Source organism: Scleropages formosus, chromosome 11 (assembly GCF_900964775.1).
Source record: "Scleropages formosus chromosome 11, fSclFor1.1, whole genome shotgun sequence".
NCBI classification, from domain to species: domain Eukaryota; kingdom Metazoa; phylum Chordata; class Actinopteri; order Osteoglossiformes; family Osteoglossidae; genus Scleropages; species Scleropages formosus.
Window position 1 is genome coordinate 30,089,372 of NC_041816.1, and position 10,627 is coordinate 30,099,998.

The 10,627-nt window shown below is 46.9% G+C and overlaps 1 long non-coding RNA gene across 1 annotated transcript; it reads left to right on the top strand.

The window, feature by feature from the left end:
* The first annotated feature begins 6,447 nt into the window (after nucleotides 1-6,447).
* Nucleotides 6,448-9,118, top strand: LOC108924153 (uncharacterized). The gene is made up of 3 exons (XR_001965270.2): nucleotides 6,448-6,583; nucleotides 7,340-7,500; nucleotides 8,364-9,118. It is a non-coding gene; the product is annotated as an uncharacterized LOC108924153 (long non-coding RNA).
* The last annotated feature ends 1,509 nt before the right edge of the window (nucleotides 9,119-10,627 follow it).

The following is a 10,627-nucleotide window of genomic DNA, read 5'->3' on the forward strand; positions in this document are numbered from 1 at the left end:
CAAATAAAATGTATTTTGATAATTCTTTATTGAACATTTTGTTCATTTTATTTATTTAATTTTTTTTTTTTTATAAATTACTTCCTTAAACTCCTGAGAAGGAGGAAGCAATCTTGGTTAATTTCCTTTTAGTGACGTAGACATTAATGCTTATGTTAATCTGCAACCGACCATGTTTTACGGCAAATTTCTGAACTTATGCAAAATGTGTGCTGGGAAGTTTTCAAATTGTTTTGGACCCATATTTGTTCAGTTGATCATCAACATTTCAGCCGTTCGCACTGCGTTTTTCTAGGGGACATTTAACCTAAAATTGTGCAACTGGGAAAGAAAGTGGGAGCCTGTGAAATTGGGTTTTTTTTTTTTTTTTCTCCCCAACATGTTTTGGTGGAATTCCTTCATTAGCGCGAGTGTCACGTAAAGTGTGACACAGAGTATGCGTAGTTCAAAGATGTACATGTGCCAGGTAGCAATGTTCTACTGCTTGGACCAAGAGCAAAGGTAAAACACCAAATGGCAGTGGTGATGGAAGTAGCACAAACGTGGCCTGTGACATGTTAAAGCTGCTGAGTTGAGCGTTTCCAGTGTCTTCATCTAGGTGTTCGTGAATTAAAGAGCAACACTGAAATCACCTTAAACCAGCACGAGCTCCTAAAGGGTCCGAAACACTGCAGCGTTACAGGGACCCGAGATCGAGCGGCATGTTGAGCTGCGGTCACCATGATGCCGTGATGCTTTGAACTGGACCGACAGCGGCTCAACATCACCGAGCGCAGAGAACAGGAAAGTGCTGCGTGGTTTTGCTGATTAAAAAATGTCCTCTGTGTCTCTCGCATTTGTGAAACGTACCCAAGATGGGCTAAAACGGTACCGAACCCACAAGAAGAAAGTTATCTTACTTATGTCATTGAGCCATAAAAGCCATAAAGAATGAAGTACTTAATCGCTCCAATTACTCTTTAGTTGAATTCACAGGCAGCACATTTCTTGCCTTTCACCTATGTTTACCATGATGTTACTCACAAAGCCTCTGTGTACAGTAAAAACAGTTCGAAACCTGTTGCTGCTTTAAGAGAAGGTGACCTTTGCTCATTTCTCCCTTGTGAGGCTCTTTAAGTTCCCACGGCCAAAGAAGGGTCTGTGCTTTAAGATATCGAACCTGAGACTGGAGGCCCCTGCATACATACTGGATGTTTTCTTCACCCCTACATTAGCGTCTCATTCAGCACATTTCCTTGGGCTTCGGGGCCGCAGTTCCGGGCCTTTCTGGAAAGTTATCAGTCTGTTAACGTGACCTGCTGTACCGCGCTGTACCTGTAACCTTAGTGTTGTCAGACGATGTCCCTCAGTCACTGGACAAAATTCATGTTAATTTAGGATCGATATTGCCTGACCAACAACGCAACAAAAAAAAAAAAAACATAGTAAAGTGATAGTAAATGTAATGTTTGGCTCGGCACTGCAGACTAACAGATTGCTCCGCCGTCTCATAACACCGGCTTTGTGCAGTTGGCTGTGTGTTCCATCCCTGCGCAGTTTGTGTCCTCCTCGTGTCTGTAGGGGTTTCCCCTGGGTGCTCTTGTTTCCCCCTACAATCCAGAGGTGTTTCTGGTTGACTGGTGACTCTGATTGTCCTGTGTTGGACTGGCCTGCTGTCCAAGGTGTACCCTACTTGGGATGGGCTCTGGACTGGTACCGCGCTGCCTTCGGAAAGGTCCTTATCCGTAGTGAGCGAGTCCAGCTGTTACTAACATTGTCTCATTGTAGAAGTGTTTTCAGTACATCAGACACCCTGGAAATCATCTGGATTCGGACAAATGGGTCAAATGGCAATATTCAGAATTCGGTTCCAATGAATTAAGCTGGAATAATAACGAACACGTAGGATCAGCACTCAATAGAAGTAGCTGAAAAATGGCCCAGAGTCTTTTGCTGTCGCTTGTTCATCTTCATGGATGAACTGTGCAAGCGAGATGTTGAAGTGCAGCCAAGAAAGGAGAGGATGACATGAGGACAGCAGGTAGGCGCAGTCCGCCCACTCCGGCCAAACAGCTGGCAGAGCATGCAAATGGTTCTCTGTTTTCTTCGTAAAACACACAAAGCATTCTTCTCGACGTCAAAAGCTACTGGCAACAAAATGCATGATGAGAGTTAGAAAACGGGAGGGAAATTTGCTTTAAAGCACGAGGCCTTGTTTTGCAATTCTCCTCGGGAATCCCACTGTCCCTCCGCTGACACGCATGTCCCTTGATGAGGGACTTTTCTGCAGGACATGGACTGCTCCTGGGCCGCAAAAGACCATTTCAGTTTCATGGACGTTGCTTTTATTGTGCGCTTCCACTGATCATGGATGGAGGCCTTTGAGACTCGTAGAACATGCAGTCTTCAATGATGAGCTTTTCTGAGGAGGTCTCTGAAAAGCCATGATAAGTGCTCATGTTTGGTGGAACAGACCTCTGCCCTTCTCTTTCATCTGCTGCTCACAAAACATGGGTTGAACGGCAAGAACAATGTGATACCAGGCGCTCGGTGCAATGATTGAGACCCCTGGTCTCCTTGGGGCTGCACCTCCTTTTTGTGAGATCTTATTTGGCACTTTTGGGATTGTTATGCATAACACCACTGCCAGAGAGGGAAAAAAAGAACGTTACAAAAAGTACATCAGAAATGTCACAGAGCTTTGGTTAGATGAAAGACTTTACTAGGAAGAGAAACAGACCTTTCGAAATGTCAGATGTTGTCAGAGTGACCGACAACAGTGGGCGCAGAAGCATCGTGTGGAAGAGCTTACGGCAGCTCGTGATAAGTGTCCCTTGGCCAAAGCGTGCCGTTCGCCGAGTCGCCATCACGTGTGACTAAACCGAGCTCCGTTCCGGTGATCTGATGGGGTATCTGGATCACACTGGGACGACAACGTCCACCGTTGTGAGTGTACTGTCAGAGCTGCGGGTCTTACTGCTGTAGAGAGATGCAGAGTATCTAACCTTGGCAACGCTGATGATCTTCTCCTGCTGTTTTTCTGCTTGAGAAATTGTTGTGTTTCCACACAGTGTACAGAATGTCTGATCACTTTCCCTTTAACGGTATGAAAGTGCAAAATGATTTATGTCCAACCGTCTAACAGCTCAGGTTGGCTCCGGTTTGACGCGTGTGAGGATTTACGTTTATTTCTTCAGAAAGAAAAAAAAAAAAAACAAAATTGTGCCTTTCCATTTGTTCATAATTTCACTGCAGATAATACGCCTTTAGGCCAAACTTGTTTTTCCTGGTCCACCATTATGATATTTGGTTCTTTCCCAGGAACCTGTGTGAAAACAGCTGTCCTCATCTGTGCCAGGACAAGCTGAGAACAGGTGAGATGAGGTCATTTGGCGTTTTTCACAGCATCCAATAAAATGAGGCATTTTGCGGTTCTAACCACTCCCTGCCGGGGATTTGGGCTCAGGGTGGTGAGGAAGGTTGAACAAATGAGCGCTTTTTCAGATTCAGGGACTCATAATCAAGTGTGGAAATTCCACATTCAGCGCGTGAAGAACGTCACTTCTGAGGCAGAACCGTTTTAGCGTAAAATCTTATCAGATGGGTTTTTCAATAAAAGGGATCATTTTGTGCGTCTCCATCATTTTATTGCCCGATGTGCACAGTGACGCGCTTTTCGGGAGTGTGTAGGAAGACGGAATCAGTCACAGCGGACACAGTAAATACACACCCTATGGTACCCGAGGCCGCTGGACGACCCCCGACCTTCGCACTCTGGCTGCGGTGGAGGAGGAGCTCAGTCACAATTTACATGGATTGAGCTTTTCTCCAAAGTGACTTACAGTGATTTACTCGTTTATAGACTTTCACCTTTTTTTCTGGGGCATTTTAGGGTAATTACCTGGCTTGACTGTTTTTGACCCAAAGTTTTTGCACTTTAATAATATAATATAATATAATATAATTGTATCTAGCAGTGCAAGTCACCGTGGTGAATAAGGTGTGTGGGCTGATAACACTACATAGAGTTCATTGGAAGTTGCTTTGGAGAAAAGCGTCTGATAGATAAATAAATTAATATAATGTCAGTTAAGAGTTTTAAAGCAAGCTCGGGATTCTTCAAATGCAAGGCTGTTGCTCTAACCGCTACGCCACCTGTTGACAAGTCTTTGCCCTCAGCATCCCAGACACTCGCTGTTTTAAGGGGTTTTGCAGGATACTCTTGCTCCACAACTTTGTAGACACAGTTCTATATTTTGTGACCATCATGTATTTTCATTAAATGTGTCCCACGCTCTTCTGACTTCCTGCTCTCCTCACGTGAGCCCTGTTTTTTACACTGATTCTTGCACAATATCATCGAGAATCCAATAACAATGGGGGGCCGTTCTTACATGCCCGTGGGTTTCGTTGTACTGATTTCACATTCCAGTCGTCGTGGGAGAGTGTGTGTGTATGTTGTTGGGGCAGGGCGGCGCTAAGGAAACACTGCCTGTGCAAAATGCAAGACCTTTGACATTCAGTGAGCTGTGGTCTCATAAGTGCTTTTCTTTACCCTTTCCAGCGTTAACAGTTTAGCCAAACCACATGGTTTCTTCTAGCTCCTTTTACTTCTCTTTTTAATTTTACTGAGTCAGGTGGGGAAAAAGACTTTAATTTCTGTATTTTTGCAACATGTCACTTGGTGGTCCAGTAACAATCAGGGACTCTTCACAATTCATCGCAGTAACAACTGCTAAGTCCCAAAAGAAGACACCTGTCTTTAGTTACATTAATTCATTTAGCTCATTTGATTTGGCTCACACTTTTTTCCCAAGCAACTTACAATGTTAAGGTTACAATTATTTACCCGTTTGTACGGCTGGGTAATCTTACTGGAGTGATTTAGGGTAAGTACCTTGCTCTACGGTACCACAGTCAGAGGTGGGGATCAAACCTGCAACCCTTAGAGCCAAAGGAAACAGCGCTAACCACGACGCTAGCAGGTGTCCTCAATTCTTTCACATCAGAATTAGTTTTAGCTGATCAATGAGTAAAAATGATTATTGGTGTGCCCTAAATTTAATGATCAAAATCAACAATGAAGGGACAAGTGGTGAGAAATCCGATAAGAAATCGCTCTCGGAGAAATGGCTATGACAGATTCTGAAACGAAGAGATGTATCTTTGTGTACAAAATTTAGCATTTTTAAGCTGGGCCATCCTCCGTTGTGTCATATGGAGGGGAAAGTTGGACAGAGAAGAAACAGGATGAAAATCAACGCCTTTGAATCTCGGTGTTGGCAAAGATAACTGGCGATGCTACGTACGGACTGCCCGAAAAACAAATCAGTCGGTGCTGCGCGAGATCAACTCCAAGTTTTCCCTCAGAGCTCAAATAACAAGACGTCGGCTTTCATACTTCAAACACATCATGCAGAGTTGTAGATCATTAGAAAAAGACATCATCTTGGCAAGGTCGAAGGTCAATGCGAAGGAACAAGAGCAGAATGAACAACGCGATGGACCGATGCAGGAACAACAGCTACGAGTGCCAGTCTAGTAATGATCTGCCACCTGAGAGTAACTGTCCAAGCGGCCAGGAGTCATGAGGAAATTTAACTCCTGATGAACATTTAACTGGAGACTTTGAAATGCATCTGCAGGTATTTACTTATGGCAATTCCATTGCGGAAGGTAACTTGAGTAATCAAGTGTGCCCTCGGCTCTTCCTCATAACTCAAAAGTACAGGTAGAGGAAGGAAGAACGTGTTCGTCAGTAAAGCGTAATGCGCCTAGTCAACGTTGGTCTCTACGTAGAGCGAGAACCAAATATCTTGGTGATTCCAGCTACTTTGTGGCCACAGTGTGAATTCCTGTGAAGAAAAGGAAAAATCAGAGCTTATAATTAAATTCAACGGCATTTAATAGTCACAACAATTAAAGCATTTTGGGTTCCCCCTGATTCATCTTTACTTTGACTTTATCCCCCTGTCCGTCCGCTGACTCGAGTCTGGAGTCCTCGGTTACTGCTGAACAACACAGCACCTTAGGGGCATACAGAGCGACTCGGTTTTACTACATATACTGTTGATTCATTTATGGAGTACAAACCGAGGTATTCGTTCCACAAAAAGATCTCTGGACCACCTGTGGGATGAGCTGGATATCTAGAGTGTCGCACAGAGGATAACTGAGTCCAGAAGGGACTTAAATGGGGAAGTCATGGTAACTAGGTCCATATTTACATATATTTACATTTATTCATTTCAACTGGTGTTTGTTTGGCATTTGTCGATAGGTGATTGTTAGTTGCAACCAAGAGACATGTGGAAAGTGCTATAGACATGCACCGCACACAGATGCGACTACACTCCACACAAACAACACAGCCGCCATACACACACGAGGTTACAAGCACTTACCACGAGTTACCATGAGTTACCATGATCCTTCTGCTTACCTTCCTTCTGCCTTCAGCAGGACGATTTCTACGCTCCGTCTCCTAGAGCGAGAAACGGAGAAGGACCAAGGACTGCAGCTCAAAAGCCCGAGTCTCTGCCTACAGTTCTGACGCCCTTCTCCCCGAGGACTCGTCCAGCTTGAAGTAAAGACACATTTACATGTACGTTTACATCTATTTGCTTTGGAGACACTTTTCATCCAAAGCGACGAACATCTCAGAGGAAAAGACGGTGCACTACATCAGCAGAAGGAGAGCTCTGCAAGCAGACATGTCATTCTAGAGTACAGTGAGACGCAGTGAAGCGGGAAACCTGAGTTGGCATCCTCTTGTCCCACCAGCCAGTGCAGCTGTCCTACTGCCATTCTGAGAAGTATGAAACATTATTTAACTGTGTTCCAGCATTCATTCATCCTTTCATTCAAATTTTGTGTGTCACCTCCTTTGTGGTTTTACCCAGGTACTGAAGAATGTCTAAAGTGCTGTGTCAACGCCAGTAACCGGTATGCGGCATACAATGACTTATTTCAACAAGTATGATGGAAGTTTCGTGGGTCGTTACACACCTGGTGAACCCAGACTGGTTCTGCAGCTTTGCACTAATCAGGCACAAATGAGTGTGACAGATTACGAGGGTCTCGCTGCCGCAAAGCTACAACATTGCGGCAAAGTTTCCGGAGCCTCGTTCCTCTGGGGGCATCGCAGCGGGCTGCCAACCACGGCAGCTGGGGAAGTCTACGCTCCCGTGGCCACGGTGACCTTGGAACGTTCCGGATCCCACGTCCAGCACCCAGCCTGCTCAGACCCGTGGCTTTCCTTCCTCCGCTCCGAGAGCACGACGAGATGCGCCGGAGCATGACCCTGCCGTCACTGTGCTCGCTGCAGCCTTTCTCATTAAGACACATAATTTGTCCACAGGTAACAGGAAGAAGCAGCAGCAGAAAGAAAGGAGCAGCTTCGGGATCCACACTTTGTGAAGCCACAGCTACCAGGATGTCAGATTTCCAAACAGTGCGAGTAAAAACCTCTGCAACTAAGAAGCCCTGATGCACCAGGGGTCTGGAAACAAGGCGATGAAGGTAAGAGGACAAGAACGTTAGGGGAACGTGTTTCTGGAGCCTGCTGCACAGCGGGGGAAACCGGAGGCCTCAGTAACTGAAGGAGACCAAAATGGGACTAAAGACTGGCAGATGGTGACCAACTGAGTCTCTTTTTGAAGATTCTGATCATACGTGCACATTAATTTTTTCTTGTGTTGGTAGGAAAATGTGGCATTTAATTACAGCTCCATAATCATGTTTCAAAGTTATTTTATGGCAAGACATCAAGAAATATTTGAGTCCTGATTTTCCCGCATCTTGGGGAACAGCAGCATCCCGCTGAAGCTCACTGCCTTCTCAACGCCTTTACGAGTCTGACAGACGCTTCGCAGCTTATTGGACGGAACGGGATGTATTGAGTGCTGACACAACAATAGGTTGAAAGAAGAAAACAAAAACATTGAGTGTATTGAGAAGATTCACCTTCCCAGGCATCAGATCCTTTGAACTAGACAGCATTTAGAGTCCGTTAGAAGTAAACATCCCCTGGAACATGGTGACCTCTAGACGCAAAGCGTAACAAAGCGCAATCGCTTCATCACCTCCGGTCCACATTCGTAGACAATGTGCGAGACCATAGTTATGGTGGGCTGCCATGAATTGGTTGTGGCCCCCAGGCTGGGCAATGAACTGTGGTTCCATTTCATCGCTGTTCCATCAACGCGCCGCATTTCGGCTTTGAAGAACAGGGTCGCCTTGAGAAACCTCTGCGTTTCTGGCATGTTTTTGCTTTCACTGCAGTCCTGTGCTCTTAACTGTTACCCCCCTGAGAGCCATGAGGATTGTGAACAAACTCCCCATCATTTGAAATGAAATATATCTGTTACTTATTTCCTCTGCAGATTTCAGGCTTCGGATGCCCTGGTTCAAACGAGGTCATTTGGTTCCCCTCGGTTTTCGCTTCACGACAATATTCCTCTGCAGAACAATTCGGCGAGAATCAGCGCCTGGGCTTCAGCGGATCCTCGGGTCCCCTAAAGGAGCGTAGTGCTGTGGCTCAGCATCGCAAAATGTTAATGAGCACATTAATCTGCCTTCGTGTCCGCGGCCTGAGTCGCGTTCCCACCTAGTGGGAACCGCAGGTACGGAGCTCAGCGCTCACTGCTCCGGTACTCTGGTACAATACCCAAGGAGCAGGTCCTTCCACCATCACAGCCACAAACTCCAAGTGGAGCTCAGGTGGGTCTGCGGAGGGCCAACGTCGCACCGCTGGAAAGGAGGTGCGCTGTACGTAGGCAGCGGCGGGACAAGAGCCGACCTGCGATACCCAAGAGCGCACGCTGCCGGAGACACGAGAACGAGGCAGCGACGGTGCTTCTCCTTCCCTTCCCCGTACACTCGCGGTGCGTTTACGCAGCACGGAGCAAATGTGCCGACACAATCGAACACCACAAGTTGCTGCAGTAATGCATTCTTTCATTGGTTGAGTTCAAATCTGGCTTTGAAGCCACCCTGGTTCAGCTCCTGGTCACACATGTTTTGGAAATCCGACTGCAGACAGCGAGTCTGTGTTTTTCAACAAGGTGAAAGAGGAAGGAAGAGAATGAAACAGGAATGTGCTCCACAGTGAAAGCTGCCTGTAAGCCATGTGAACGCTCTCATTGTTACTCTCTCTCTCTCTCTCTCTCTCTCTCTCTCTCTCTCTCTCTCTCACACACACACTGTCTGAAACTGCTTGTCCCATACAGGGTTGCGGCGAGCCGGAGCCTAACCCAGCAGCACAGGGCGTGGGGCTGGAGGGGGAGGGGACACGCCCAGGACAGGATGCCAGCCTGTCACAAGGCACCCCAAGCGGGACTTGAACCCCAGACCCACCGGAGAGCAGGACCCGGTCAAACCCCCTCCCCCCCATTACTCGGCTTCTCCAAATAAGGTCGAAATGAAAAAGCTCTCGTCTTGCATTGTGCTGTTTGTACAAACGTGAATCACACCTGTTTCGCACCGTCGCCTTGAGGCAGGATGTCTTTAGAAAACTTCCCGCATTAATCCGATGCAGTGCGGCCGGTGCTGCAGTGAATGACTCTACCTGCAGTACTTGGCCGAGGGACTGCGGTCCAGGAGAGCGCCGACGCCTCTCTGCTCAATCGTCCTTTTTGGCAGACCGGGCAAAACTGCTGCCCTCCCTCGAATTTGCTCAGCCATCATGGCCATTTTCCCGTCATGCATCTGGTTCAGCAGCAGCACATGTCAAACTTCTTTGCTGCATTGCTGAGTGTGTGTGTGTGTGTGTGTGTGCGTGCGCGCTCACTTTTACCCTAAAAATCATAGTAGATATTATCCATGCACCATGCATGAAAAACTTTATTCACAAAGTCCAGCAGTTGAATTTAGCACATGTGGGGTAACATTTGAGAATTTTACATTACATTACTTTACATTCATAATATATAAACTGTAGCTGTTAAACTTTGTGGATTTTCTGCTGCTGCCTTCCTCTCGAACCACCGGGGTCTGGATCCCACTTCCTGCTGTAGTATCTTTCACAGCAGTAAGGTACTTTCCCTAAGTTGCTCTGGTAAAAATGACCCATTTGCACGAAAGACTAAGTAAGTCACTGTAGGTAGGAAAAGAAAAATTAACTGAATGATTGTTAACGTCGTCCGTTTTTTCTTCACATGAACTTGTCAGACCAGTGTAGGAATTACAGCAAGTTGACACATGGAATTTTGAGATGAAAGTTTGTTATTAGTCACAGACACCGCAGCAGAATCATGATGGAAGCCCCTTGGGGGAAGGAAGGGAGGTCCCGCGCCGCACACGTCATGATGCCACCGCCACGTCTGGCCAACGTCAGGAGAGCACAGATGGTTCTGCTTGGTGGGGGTTGTGATGACATCACCAAAAGTCTCTCGTTGCCTGGAATCGGTGCGCAGTTTCAGGGCTGCGTCCAGCCTGCCTGCCTGCCGGAGGGGTGGGGGTTGCAGCCCAGCAGCCCGGTTCACTGCACTGCTCATGCGCATCTGGTCGGGTTCCAGCCAAATGCCACACGTACCTTGGATTCTCGAGGCAAAAGCAAAATGCTGGAGCTGCCCGGGGGTCCGGCGCTATCGGACAGTTGTCCTTTGTGTCTGAGGGTCTTGGGTCCCGGCGCAAAGCAAGTCCCCCC